Source organism: Mustela putorius, unplaced genomic scaffold, assembly GCF_011764305.1.
Source record: "Mustela putorius furo isolate JIRA1106 unplaced genomic scaffold, ASM1176430v1.1 tig00003853_pilon_pilon_pilon, whole genome shotgun sequence".
NCBI classification, from domain to species: domain Eukaryota; kingdom Metazoa; phylum Chordata; class Mammalia; order Carnivora; family Mustelidae; genus Mustela; species Mustela putorius.
Window position 1 is genome coordinate 26,457,304 of NW_025422005.1, and position 14,321 is coordinate 26,471,624.

At 38.1% G+C, this 14,321-nt stretch overlaps 1 pseudogene; it reads right to left on the reverse strand.

Annotated features, from left to right (window-relative positions):
- Window positions 1–8,254: 8,254 nt before the first annotated feature.
- LOC101685315 lies at window positions 8,255–9,984 on the reverse strand (annotated as a pseudogene).
- Window positions 9,985–14,321: the final 4,337 nt, after the last annotated feature.

Consider the following 14,321-nt stretch of genomic DNA (forward strand, 5'->3'; position numbering starts at 1 on the left):
TGGCTCAGTGGGTTAAGCCCCTGCCTTGGGTTCAGGTCATGGTCTCAGGGTCCAGGGATTGAGCCCCGCATCGAACTCTCTGCTCAGCAGGAAGCCTGCTTCCCCCTCTCTTTCTCTACTTGTGATCTCTCTCTCTGTCAAATAAATAAAATCTTAAAAAAAAAAAGAGTAAGGTTGGGTAGGGGTGCCTGGGTGGCTCAGTCTGCCTTCACCTCAGGTCATGATGCCAGTGTCCTGGGATTGAGTCCTGCATCAGCCTCCTTGCTCAGCAGGGAGCCTGTTTTTCCCTCTGCCTGCAGCTCCCCCTGCTTGTGCTCTCCCTCTCTCTGACAAATGAATAAATAAAATCTTTTTAAAAAGGGATAAGGTTGGGTATCTACTTGAGCTATTTATATTTCCTTTTCCTGTGAACAGGAAACATGTTTAAACATGACTGGTTTTGGTTAACACAAATAGATGATGCAATATGAATTTTTTTTTAAGATTTTTTTTTTAAATTTTTATTTATTTGACAGATAGGGATCACAAGTAGGCAGAGAGGCAGGCAGAGAGAGAGATGGGGCTTGATCCCAGTACTCCGGGATCACAACCTGAGCTGAAGGCAGAGGCTATAACCCAGGCACCCCGCAGTATGAATTCTTAATCTACTTTGTGAATATATGACTAAATAACACCCCCCCCAAAAAAAGACTCTTTTTCTATCATTATACTTTAGAAAGGTTCAGGTGATAAAGGGAAATCTGTCCCTCAGAGACTTTAAGAATTTAAGATGTATCTGGGCCTGGAATCTTGTTTGTTTTAGGAATATTTCTCTGCCACTTCTCCCTTTCTGTTTCTTTCTCCTCAATTCTTAGTTGTTATTTTTCTAGAAAGAGCATCCATTTTATTTGGGCTTTTTAAAAAATGTATTTACTTAAAGGTATAGAAAGTATTCTTTTGATATTTTCTGTATACTAAGTTTCCTCATTGATTTCTATATACATGCTTGCTTTCTTGATTAGCCAACTAATGGTTTATTTACTTTTTTCATATACTTTCTTAGATTTATTTATCATCCTACCTTTTAAAAATATTATGGTTGATTTTAACAGAAATACAAAGAGCATATCTAGTAACATTTAATCCTATTAAATCCTAACATTTTACTAATGCTCCAGTTTTTATTTCAGAAATAAAATATTACAGAGCAAGATGAAGCTCTCTTGCAAATCTTTTACTGATAGCATTCCTCTTCTTTTCCCCAGAAGCAGTGGTTTTTGTGCTTCTTTCCATGCTTAATTTCTTTTTTTTATTAACATATAATGTATTATTAGCCCCAGGGATACAGGTCTGTGAATGGTCAGGCTTACACACTTCACAACACTCACCATAGCACATATCCTCCCCAATGTCCACAACCCAACCACCACCACCACCACCACCACAACCCTGTTTGTTTTGTGAGATTAAGAGTCTCTTATGGTTTGTCTCCCTCCCAATCCCATCTTGTTTCATTTTTTCCTTTCCTATCCCCCAAACCCCCCACGTTGCCTTTCAAATTCCTCATATCAGGGAGACCATATGATAATTGTCTTTCTCTGATTGACTTATTTCACTCAGCATAATACCCTCTAGTTCCATCCATGTCATTGCAAATGGCAAGATTTCATTTCTTTTGATGGCTCATGCATGTTTAATTTTGTACTTAAAAGATAGCCTTGTTTTGTATTTATAAGCTTTATATAAAACCCTAGGTTGCATTGTACATACCTTTCAGAAATTTGCTTTTTTCATTCAATGTTGTCTTTGAAATTTCTGCTTGGATTTCATTTATTTTAGCTGCTGAATAATACCCCATTATATGAATATAGATGTTCATCCTTTCTCTATTTAAATGGACATATACTCTTTGATTTTGTACTTTTATAATACTCCAATGAACATTTTTATATGTGGTATGCACTTGCACATTCAACAAATATTTTTGAGCAAGTACTGTATACTAGACACTTCTAGCTGGGGGAGACCCAGCAAAGAGTAAAATATGGCCCTAGCTCCAGTGAAACTCTACTTTCTAATGTGGTGATCCAAGAAAGATTGCCTGCCTAGAAGAGGTTGCCTACCACTTCTTTATGTAGATAGATGATAATACAGAAAAGAATATAGCCTCCACTAGGATAAAATATGAAACTTTGGAAGCTGTGGCCAGTAAAGGCCTTCCCCAACCACCTATCCCTGACATACCGATTGGGAAAGTCTGCTCTATGGTACTTACCTAGAAGTAGACTTGATGCTTAAAGGCTATGTTCATCTTCCACTTTAACTAAACCTCTGTTGTAAATTTTTTTTCCTTCTCACCATTATCTGAATGTCTCTGTTCCACACATCCTTACCAACATTTGGTACTATCATTTTACTCTTTTTTTTTTTTTTTAATTCATTGGTTTCTACTTTACCTTTTTTTAAAAAAGAAAATAGAAGGCAGTTAGTTAACCACTAGTATTGAATGCTTCTTGCGTGTATTTTCATTCTTTTCTATTTTGTAATGAAAGTGCTTGGTACTATGAACTCTCCTCTGAAGTCACCTTTTGTCTACCATGTGTTTTTCTCATTTTCATTATTTTCTAGCTGTTTGCAGTTGTGGTTTCTATATTGTCATGGAACTAGGAATTAATGTCAAGAGGTTGAGGTGGTTTTTTTAAAATATTTTAATTTTGCTTTTACTTTTTTTCCCCTATAAAGTCAGAAACATAAGTCCTGGGCCTGAAAAAGAAAACTATAGTAATTAAAACAGCTATCTTGGTTGAATACCTACTGTGTAATACAGTATTTTGTTCAGTGCTTTACATACACTGTTTAATTTAGATCTCTCAACAACCTGTTCTTTTACACAGGAAGCAAAGACAGAAAGGTTATGGATCGCACAGTAAATGGTGAATGCGGGATTTGTATCCAGGCGGTATGACTCCAAACCCCATGCTCTCAGTCACCATGCTCTACTAACTTACACAAACTATTATCAGAAATACTCCTAAATAGCACCTGGGTGGGTCAGTCATTAAGCATCTGCCTTCAGCTCAGGTCATGATCCCGAGGTTCTGGAATCTAGCACCACATCGGCCTCCCTACTCAGCAGGAGGCCTGCTTCTCCCTCCCCCTCTTCCTCTCCCCCTGCTTGTGTTCCCTCTCTTTCTCTCTCTGCCAAATAAATAAAATATTCTTAAAAAAAAAAAAAAATAGAAATCTTCCCAAATAAAAGATTAACTACCAGAAGTACATTAAAGAATAGAAGATCACATTGGGGCTCCCCTGGGTGGCTCGGTGACTTAAGCCTCTGCTTTTGGCTCAGGTCATGGTCTCGGGGTCCTGGGACCAAGCCCTGCATCAGGCTCTCTGCTCAGCAGGGAGCCTACTTCCCCCCTCTCTCAGCCTGCCTCTTTGCCTACTTGTGATCTCTTTCAAAGAAGTAAAATCTTTAAAAAAAAAAAAAGAAAGAAAGAAAGAAAGAAAATAGAAGATCACAGAGATAGCAGTGTAGTTTTGATCTCCCCAAATCCATTGAGGCAGAAATCATGCACAACATCTACAACAAATCTCGATGACAATGAATCCCCATGGTCCCAAAAGAAGTTTAGGTAATGACAAACTCTTAAGACCTAAATGGTACTGGCTGTCTGTTTAGAAAGCCACAGAGAAAAAGCAGTGGGACAATAGATACCTTTGAGAAGAGATCCCTTAAATCAACAGGTTTCCACTAGAAAGCATGACAGGCTAATTAGAGAACAACAGACCCAAAAGAAGGTCCCTACAGATGTCAGTTAGCTGGTGAATTAGAGGGGACTGTGCTAAGTTCTGAAGATGTTGGAGTAGTCTAGGTCCTTATTAACTATTTTTTTTTGTTGTTGTTCCTTATGAATTCGTGAAGCTAGCAAATAAAAGCTTTATTCCCAAACAGCTCAATTAAGGAGAAACTGCTGGCTATAGACACAAAATTGATCAGGACAGGGATAGTAGGGACAAAAGAAAGATAATGTACAAGACAAATGCAGGAGAGACTCAGAAGAAGCAAAATCTCAAAATGAGGTCATTTTGTGAAAATAATAGGATTTCATGAGCCTTGAAGCCAGAAAAGTTAATCCTTTCTACCTCCTAAAAGGATAGGAAAATGTATTTCACATAGACGTGAACAACAGAATTGTAGAACTCAAAACAAAAATAGAGAACAGAGTTATCTTTACAAAACACAAAAATTAAGTGTTTTAAACCAAGTTATAAGAATTTAAGAAAACTATGAAAGCTAGAAATGAATTAGAAAGGCTCAGATTAGTGGATGAAATATTTTAAAAGGTCAGTGACAATTCAGGGAAGTATTAGAAATTAAAGGGGAAAAAATCACTTTAAAACTGAAAACTCGGAGAGTGCCTGGGTGGCTCAGGGGGTTAAAGCCTCTGTCTTTGGCTCAGTTCATGATCCCAGGGTCCTGGGATCAAGCCCCAAACTGGGCTCTCTTCTCGGCAGTTAGCCTGCTTCCCCCTCTCTCTCTCTGCCTGCCTCTCTGCCTACTTGTGATCTTTGCCTGACTTGTGATCTGTCTGTGAAATTAATAAAATCTTAAAAAAATAATAAAAACTCAGGTGCCTGGGTGGCTCTGATGCTTAAGTATCCAATTTGATTTTGGCTCAGGTCTCAATCTCAGGGCTGTGATTTCAGGCCCTGTGCTGGGCTCCACACTGGGCATGGAGCCTACTTTTTTAAAGAAAAAAATGATGATCGCCTGGGTGGCTCAGTGGGTTAAAGCCTCTGCCTTCGGCTCAGGTCATGACCCTGGGATCAAGCCCCTCATCGGGCTCTTTGCTCAGTGGGGAGCCTGCTTCCTCCTCTCTTTCTCTCTGCCTGCTTCTCTGCCTACTTGTGATCTCTGTCTATCAAATAAATAAGTAAAATCTTAAAAAAAAAAACTAAGGCGCCCCGTCTTTCTTTGTTTTAAAGATTTATTTGAGGGCGCCTGGGTGGCTCAGTGGGTTAAGCCGCTGCCTTCGGCTGGGGTCATGATCTCAGGGTCCTGGGATCGAGTCCCGCATCGGGCTCTCTGCTCAGCGGGGAGCCTGCTTCCCTCTCTCTCTCTGCCTGCCTCTCTGCCTGCCTCTCTGCCTACTTGTGATCTCTCTCTGTCAAATAAACAAATAAAATCTTTAAAAAAAACAAAAACAAAGAAAGACTATGTATTGAAAAGATAGTGTGTGCCTAGGCATGTGACCCAGAATAGTCATGGCCAGAAATACTTCTATTGTTTAAAGAAAAAAATTCCTTTGAGAATCCAGGCCAAAAAGCCAAGACACTTCTAAGGGAAGGTAAATCTGATGATTTTCGTACTTTTTCATAATGACATTCTATACCAGAATACAAATAAGTAACATAAACTTACTCAGGATTTCATATCCAAAGAAATTGACTTTTTATTTATTTTTTTATTTTTTAGATTTTTAAGATTTTGTTTATTTGTGAGAGAGAGAATGAGAGAGAGCACGAGAGGAGAGAGAGTCCGAGGGAGAAGCAGACTCCCCACTGAGCAGGGAGCCAGATGTGGGACTTGATCTGGTACTCCAGGACCATGACCTGAGTCAAAGGCAGTCACTTAACCAACTGAGCCACCCAGTCACCCTATTTTTTTAGCTCTTTTATTTATTTATTTGAGAGAGAGCACAAGCATGGGGAGTGGCAGGCAGAGGGAAAAGCAGGCTTCCTGCTAAGCAGGGAGTCCTTGATCCCAGGAAGCTGGGATCATGAGCCAAAGACAGACATTTAACTGACTGAGCCATATAGGTGCCCCACAAAATTGACTTTCAAGTATAAAAACCACAGGCAAACTATCGATATGCAACTTCCTGGAACCTTGTTTCCATGATCCCTGGACCTGAGTCATCTACTAGAGAATGTGGTTCAGATAACTAGATTGATTGGAGGGGCATTAACATGAAGGGTGACAGTTTTATTAAGTATCAAGAAGAAATAATAAAATTAGAATCCCACTCTTGAATAATAGATCTAGGCAGTGATCATCCATGGCTGCTACTGTCTCTACAGGAAGCCAGGCGTTCTATACTTCCCGATGGGAAGCATAGCACCAGCTGAGCAGTGCATCCCCTCAGAGGTCTGAATTTTAATTCCACAGGATTCTTCCAGGCTTTTAAGGATTAAGAATTCCAACCTCTCCTCTTCCTGTCCCCCCCCACCCACCCACTCCTAGTGCTAGATGTGGTAGAAGCTCTGGAATTGCTGCTTCTATAGCACCTTAGTGCTCTCACTGTGCCTTCTTAGCTCTATAATTCAAATAGCTCATGGTTTCAGTCTCCCGGTCGATATAGAACCATCCACGAAGTAATCTTGTCAAAATAATTCAATCTTTAATTTCATCAAGACCCTAGATCTAATACTCTGGTTTCTCTTCAGATCAAATGAATCTTTTGCCTTTAAAAAAAAAAAAAAAGTTAAGGGGCACGTGGGTGACTAAATAAGTTGTTAAGCATCCACCCTTGGCTCAGGTCATGATCCCTGGGTCCTGGGATTGAGCCCTGCATTGGGCTCTCTGCTTGGCGGGAGGCCTGCTTCTCCCTCTCCATTCCCCCTGCTTGTGTTTCCTCTCTCACTGTCTCTCTCTGTCAAATAAATAAATAAAATCTTAAAAAAAAAAAAAAAAGAAACTTCTTTAAAATTTTTTTTTAAAAAACCTAGATCTAACTGCTCATTTCCTGAAAGACACAGGTCAGAGAAACATATTAAACATCATTAGGATATAACCAGCAAAACCCAAATCCTGGAAAACTATACAGAAGAAACAACAGTTTAACAAATACTTATAAGGAAAAAGTAAGATACGACAAAAGATTCTGTAGCTTAAAAGAGAAGTTGGAGTCATGTCAACAGATTGTAGTATGTGAAACTTGTTTGAATCCCACTTTAAACAAATGTGAACACTGGATATTTGATGATATTAAAGAATTGTTAATTATGAGGGTATAATAGTGATATTGTGCTTATGTGTGTTTTAAAAAGTCACTGCCTCTTAGTAGATGAAATTATATGAAATCTGGGACTTCAAAATACTTTGTGGAGGAGAAGAAGTATATGAGGGCTGAGATGAAACAAAATTGGCCATGATTTCATAGTTGTTGAATCTAGGTGGTATGTACATAGGGACTCATTGTATTGTTACTCACTTTTGTATGTGAAGTTTTCTTTCTTTTTTTTTTTTTTTAAAGATTTTATTTATTTATTTGACAGACAGAGATCACAAGTAGGCAGAGAGGCAGGCAGAGAGAGAGAGGAGGAAGCAGGCTCTCTGCTGAGCAGAGAGCCCGATGCGGGACTCGATCCCAGGACCCTGAGATCATGACCTGAGCCGAAGGCAGCGGCTTAACCCACTGAGCCACCCAGGCGCCCCTGTATGTGAAGTTTTCTATAATTAAAAATATTTTAGGGGCACCTGGGTGGCTCAGTGGGTTAAAGCCTCTGCCTTCGGCTCAAGTCATGATCCCAGTGTCCTGGGATCGAGCCCCACATCGGGCTGTCTGCTCCGCGGAGAGCCTGCTTCCTCCTCTGTCTCTCTCTACCTGCCTTTCTGCCTACTTGTGATCTCTGTCTGTCAAATAAATAAATAAAATCTTTAAAAAAAATATTTTAAATGATGAACTATTACCCATGGGTGTTTATGCCAGGAATGTAAAGGTGTTTCAATATTAAAAAACTATAAAATATATCAAGTTAAGAAAGTAATATCAATAAATATAACATTTGTACCTGATCTTATTTTAATTTTATTATTTATTTAATTTTATTTTTTTAAGTAGGCTTCACACCAACATGGAGCCCAATGTAGACTTGAACTCAAAACCCTGAGATCAAGACCTGAGCTGAGGTCAAGAGTCAGACATTTTAACCAACTGAGCCACCCAGGTGCCCCTTGTACTTGATTTTAAAACATAGTTAAAATTAGAATAAAAAGCTATTTCTTATCAAAATATAAGTAATATTAGTATTAATATATACATATAGACCCAGCCAATAATTAGAATATTAGGAGCACTGTTCCCAAAAATATCAGAAACCTACCAACTATCAACCTTATGTAATATTTTTAAATTAGACTATATTTAGGTAATTGTAGATTCATATCAAGTTGTAGGAAATAATAGAGATCACACATATCATTCACCCAATTTTCCCCTATGGTAACATCTTGCATAACTATGATACAGTATCACAATGGGAAATCAAACATTGTACAATCTTTTATCTAGGTGTATCAGTTTTACACGCACTTGTGTGTATGCAGTATTATCATGTATAGACTCGTAGTCACCACTATAATCAAGATACAAAACCGTTCCATCAATATAACAATCTTGTACGACATTCTTTTATAAATACATCCACCTTCCACTCCCCTTCTCCTCTTCCTAACCATTAACAACTACTAATCTATTTACCATCTCCATAATTTTGGCATTTCAAGAATGATTGTAATCATACAGTATATAGCCTTTTGGGTTGACTTTTTTCATTTGGCATAATATCCTTAAAATCTGTCCAAGTTGCTTTGTGTATCAACAGTTTGTTCCTATTTACCCGAGTAGCATTATTAATGTACCACAGTTTAACAATCCATTCATTGAAGGACATTAGATTTTTTCCTGTTTTGGATTACTAGAAATAAAGCCACTGAGGACATCTGTATACATGTTTTTGTGTGAGCATAAGTTTTCTTTTTTTTTTTTTTTGCAAGTTTAATAAATCACATGATTTTTTATGGGATTTCTGTATCAGGTTGCAGTTTGAAAGAAGTTATATGAAGAGAATGATGTACAATCAATATGAATCTTGTTAAATCTCTCTTCCATGGACTTTATCCATCTTCCTGCTTAGCAATAAAAGGCATTTTTAGGTTTATATAAACATTCTTTACAATTGTCCTCTTAACAAAAAATTAGTCTTTAAGTAGCACTAGGCATTTAGTAAATAATTCACAGGCCAATAAATTTAACTGTGCAGTTGGGAAATGTAATGTGAAAGAGCTTGAAACCTTAAGACTGGGTGATCTGCAGTGTTTCCAACATGTCTTTGACTGCCTTAAGAGAGTATTTGATTTCCTTCTTACTTTGACCTGCAAACTGATAAGCTCTGTTTATTTGACCAGCTGCCCAACTAGCGTATTTCATGTTGTCCTTTTTTGTTTTTGCACTTGCTTTTGCACTTGTTTTTGCACTTGCACTTATAGAAGCAATATGACTTGCTGACATGAAAAGCCCACACAAAGCTCTCATATTTCTGTTGCTGAGTTTCAGTGCCTCTGCAAAATACTTTCTTGAAAGTTCGAGGTTTTCGAGTCCACCTTGGGTATATTTAACTTCAGCATACTGCTGACAATGTAAGTGATTGTGTGGATTAGCCATCATTAGCTCCTCTAAACAAAAGGTTGCCTTAGCATAGTCATGTTCATTGATATAAAGTTCTGCAAGTTCAAGCCAGGCTTCTTGGCCCCCAGAAATTTGTTACAGATACTCATTCAGTTCCCAAATGGCCTCAACAGTTTTCCCCTGGGCTTTTCAAATGACAATCAGGCGTTCTTGCAGCAGTGTTAGTTGGATCTTCTTGTAAAATTTTACCATGTGGTTGTATAGCATCATCATATCTTTCCATGGCTTCAAATCTTATGCCAGTTAGTCTCTTGACTCCGTGACTGCCAGGGAACTGTCTTCTCAACTCCTGAAGACAAAACAATGCCAAGTCATCTCAACTATAGTCTAGGGCTGCAATCATCACTTGCTCATATATGACCCGAATATCATCTCCAAGCTTAGATCCATATTCATTAATTAATTCTTCTAAACTTCCACAATTTGCTCACTGTTTCATGAGTCTTCTTCTCTCCATTTTCTCATTTTATCTCACATTTCTTCCCAAGTGACATCTTAGGAAGAGGCCACAAAGCTCTAAGACCTTTGCCATCTTCTCAGAACTTGGAGGCAGGGAATAAGTTTTCATTGTTCTAGTCTAAATGCCCAAGAATACAGCTGCTGTGTTGTATGGTAATTACACAATTAGTTTTATAAAAAACTGCTAAGCTTGGGGCACCTGGATGGCTCAGTCAGTTAAGCATTTCAGCTCAGGTCATGATCTCAGGTTCTGGGATAGAGTCCCACCATCAGGATTCCTGCTCAGCAGGGAGTTTGTTTCTCCCTCTACCCCTCCCTCTACTTGTGATCTCTCTCATGCTCTCTCTCTCAGTCAAATATTTTTAGAAAGAAAGAAAGAGAGAAACTGCCAAACTTTTCCAAAGTAACTATACCATTTCATAATCCCACCAGCAATGTATAAATAATCCAGTTTCTCTGCATCCTCAGCAGCATTTGGTGTTGTCACAACTTTGTTTTTAGCCATTCTTACAGATGTATAGTTCTCATTTTAATTTGCATATCCCTGAGGGTAATGATGTTGAAAACATTTGCATGTGGCTCTTTGTCATCTGTGTATTTTCCAAGATGAAACATCTCTTCATTCTTTTTTTTTTTTTTTTTTTTTTAGAGTTTATTTATTTGACAGAGAAAGACACAGCCAGAGAGGGAACACAAGCAGAGGGAGTGGGAGAGGGAGAAGCAGGCTTCCCGCTGAGCAAGGAGCCTGATGCGGGGCTCAATCCCATACCTGAGCCAAAGGCAGAGGCTTAACCCACTGAGCCACCCAGGTGTCCCATCTCTTCATTCTTTTGCCTGTTTTCAAATTTGATTGTTTTTACTGTTGAGCTTTGAGAAATCTTTATATATGTAAATATTAGTCCTTAATTTTTCCATTTATGGATTGTGCTTTTGGTGTCATAACTAAGTTCTCTTTACCAGACTGTAGATCCCAGAGATTTTCTCCTATTTTTTTTTTAAGATTTTATTTCTTTATTTGACAGAGAGAGATTACAAGCAGGCAGAGAGAGAGGAGGAAGCAGGCTCCCTGCTGAGCAGAGAGCCCGATGTGGGGCTCGATCCCAGGACCCTGGGATCATGACCTGAGCTGATGGCAGAGGCTTAACCCTCTGAGCCACCCAGGCACCCCTCTCCTATTTTTTAAAAAGATTTTTTATTTATTCATTTGACACAGAGAGAGAGAGAGCAAGTGAGCACAAGCAGAGGGAGAAGGGAGAAGCAAGCTCCCCACTGAGCATGAAGCCCAATGTGGGGCTCGATCCAGGACCCTGGGTCATGAGCCAAAGACAGCCACTTAACCAACTGAGCCACTTGGTGCCCCCTAGGTTTTTGTTTATAAAGGTTTTATACTTTTACATTTTACATTTAAGCTTGTGAAATATTTTGAATTAACATTTTTATTTAGGTCAGAATTCTTTTGTTTCCCCGTATGGATATCCAATTGCTCCAGCATCATTTTTTGAAAGGCTATCCTTCCTCCACTAAACTTATTTTACATCTTTGTCAAAATCAATTGGTTAGACACAGACATTCAGCAAACTAGAAATAGAAGGGAACTTCCTTAACATGACAGAAAGCATTTATTAAAACAACAAACAAAAAACCACACACACACACACACAGAGCTAACATTACACTCAATGGAAACCTTAAGAGCTTTCCCCTTAAGTTCAGAAACAAGGTAAGAATGCCCACTTTCATCACTCCTACTCAAGATTGTACTAGGAGACTTAGAGCAATTAGGCAAGGGGTGGGGGAAGGAAGGAAAGAAAATGAAAGAGAAAGAAAGAGAAGGAGAGGAACAAAGGGAGGAAGGGAGAGGGAGAGAGAGAAAAATCCATTTTGTTTGAGAAATTGTAGATGGTACTGTTTTTCATTTTGGTTTCCACATTTTCATTGTTCATATAAAGAAATACTATTGTGTTTTGTGTATTTATTTTATATCTTGCAAATCGGCCAAACTCACTTCGTTCTAGGAAGTTTTCTTGGTAAAAATCTCTGAGGTTTTCTACACAGACCTTGTCATCTGCAAATAAGGACAATTTATTCATTTCTAACTGGTATGCATTTTCTTTCTTTTTCATTCTATTCTGGAAATATAAACCTTTAAAATACTATACAATATTATCAAATAGAAGCACAAAAATATTTACTGAGTATACCTAATATGTGCCAGATAGCTATTGGGAATATATCCTTGAACAGAATAAAATCTGACCTCACATGGAGCTTGCATTCTAGTGAGAGCTGATAAACCATAACTAAGCAAATAGGTCAAATATATACTGACTTTGAAAGTGTTAGATAATGTGTAGAAAAGATTCTGTAGTCATGTCTTTGAGAGGAGAGGGGATCTAGTTCACAAATGGAGGAGCTGGCCTTTGCTAGAAATATGGATATTTCATATGTTGTAATAGAAGGAAAGAAATATACAGGTACAGATGTAGGTAGGTCAGGAGATATGACTTTAGAAGCTTGTGGAACTTATTTTCCTAGTGCTTCTGTTTTCTCAGTGAAATAGGAAGCAAGGTTATCTGCTGAAAATGAAGATAAAAGAGAAAGCATTAGACATTTGAAGAAAGAGGATATGACATGAAATAGATTTTAATAGATTAAAAGAAAAAGTGTGTGGTTGCTGAGCAGCAGAGAAGGACCCCTAGAGATTAATAAACAGAATCTAAAGACAGCAGTCAGTATGTATGGATTAGATGGAGAGTTGGATTTGAGATGATTTTGATTTTTGCCAAATGAGTTCCATTAATCAAAAATGGGGCAGAGGAATTAGAACATTTGCAATTCTAACTTACAATTATCAGTATTAAGTACTGTTTTATTTATTTAAGATTTAATTACTTGTTTCAGAGAGAGATCATGTAAGAATGCCATGTTTGGGGGAGGGGCAGGAGAGGGAAAGAGAGAATCTCAAGCAGACTCCCCAGTGCGCATGGAGCCCAATGTGGGCCTTGATCTCATAACCCCAAGATCATGACCTGAACTGAATTCAAGATTCAGCAGCTTATCTGACTGAGCCACCCAGGCATCCCCTAAGTACCATTTTGTTGAGTGCTTACCATCTACTAGGAACATTAAAAAGGAGAAAAAGAAAAAGTAAGGTTTTTTTATTTACATGATCTCATCCATTCTTACATTATTTCTAGGAAATGGTGTTGACTCTTGATTCTACTCCCTGTTTACACAGACCAGATTTTCTACGAAGATGGGAAGGGAAGTGAGCATGCTAGAAGTGGTTTTTTAGATTAAATATAAATGGTTTAAACTCTCCCACAAAAAGACAGAGATTGGCAGGATGCCTTTTTCTTTTTAATACCTTTTTTTTTAAAGATTTATTTATTTATTTATTTTAGAGAGAGAGAGAGAGAGAGAGCACAGGCAGGAGTGTGAGGGGGAGAGGAAGGGAGAATCCCAAGTAGATTCTGTTCTGAACATGGAGCAACATGGATCTCAATCTCATGCCCCTGAGATTACAACCTGAGCTGAAAACCAAGAGTTAGATGCTTAACCAACTGCAGAACCCAGGTGCCCCAGAATGGCATTTCTTTTCCTTTATGATTTTGTTTATTTATTTATTTGAGAGAGAAAGAAAGCAAGAGAGAGCAGGGGAGGAGCCGATAGAGACAGATAAGACTCCACACTGAGCACAGAGCCCAATGTGGGGTTCAATCCCATAACTCTGAGACCATGACCTGAGCCAAAATCAAGAGCTGAATGCTTAATTGACTGAGCCACCCAGGTGCTCTGGCAGAATGGCTTTTTAAAAATATGCAACAATATGCTGTCTAAAAAACCTTATCTTAGATTCAAAGACACAGGTTGAAAGTGGAAAAATGGAAAAATACATTCTATGCAAATAACAAAAACAGAATGGTGGCCATACAATATCAGACAGAATAGAGTTTAAATGAAAACGTTTACAAGAGGGGCACCTGGCTAGTTCAGTCAGTGGAGCATATGACTCTTGATCTACAGGGTCATGAGTTCAAGCCCAACATTAGGTGTAGAGTTTACTTTTAAAAAATGAATGAATAAACAAACAAACAAACAAACAAAAATTTTTAATTAAAAAAGTTACAAGAGACAAGCACATATATTAATGGAAATGTCAAATACAGCAAGAAGATATAACTGTAAAGATTTTTGCACATAATGACAACATAAAAATATTTATGAAGCAAAAATTGACAAAATTAAAGGGAGAAATGGTTCTACAATAACAGATGGGAATCTCAATATCCCACTCTCCATAATGGATAGAACAACCATACAGAAGAGAAGAAGTAGAGGATTTGAACAACACAGTAAGTCATAACTATATTTAATAGGCATATACAGAACACTTTATACAACAATAAA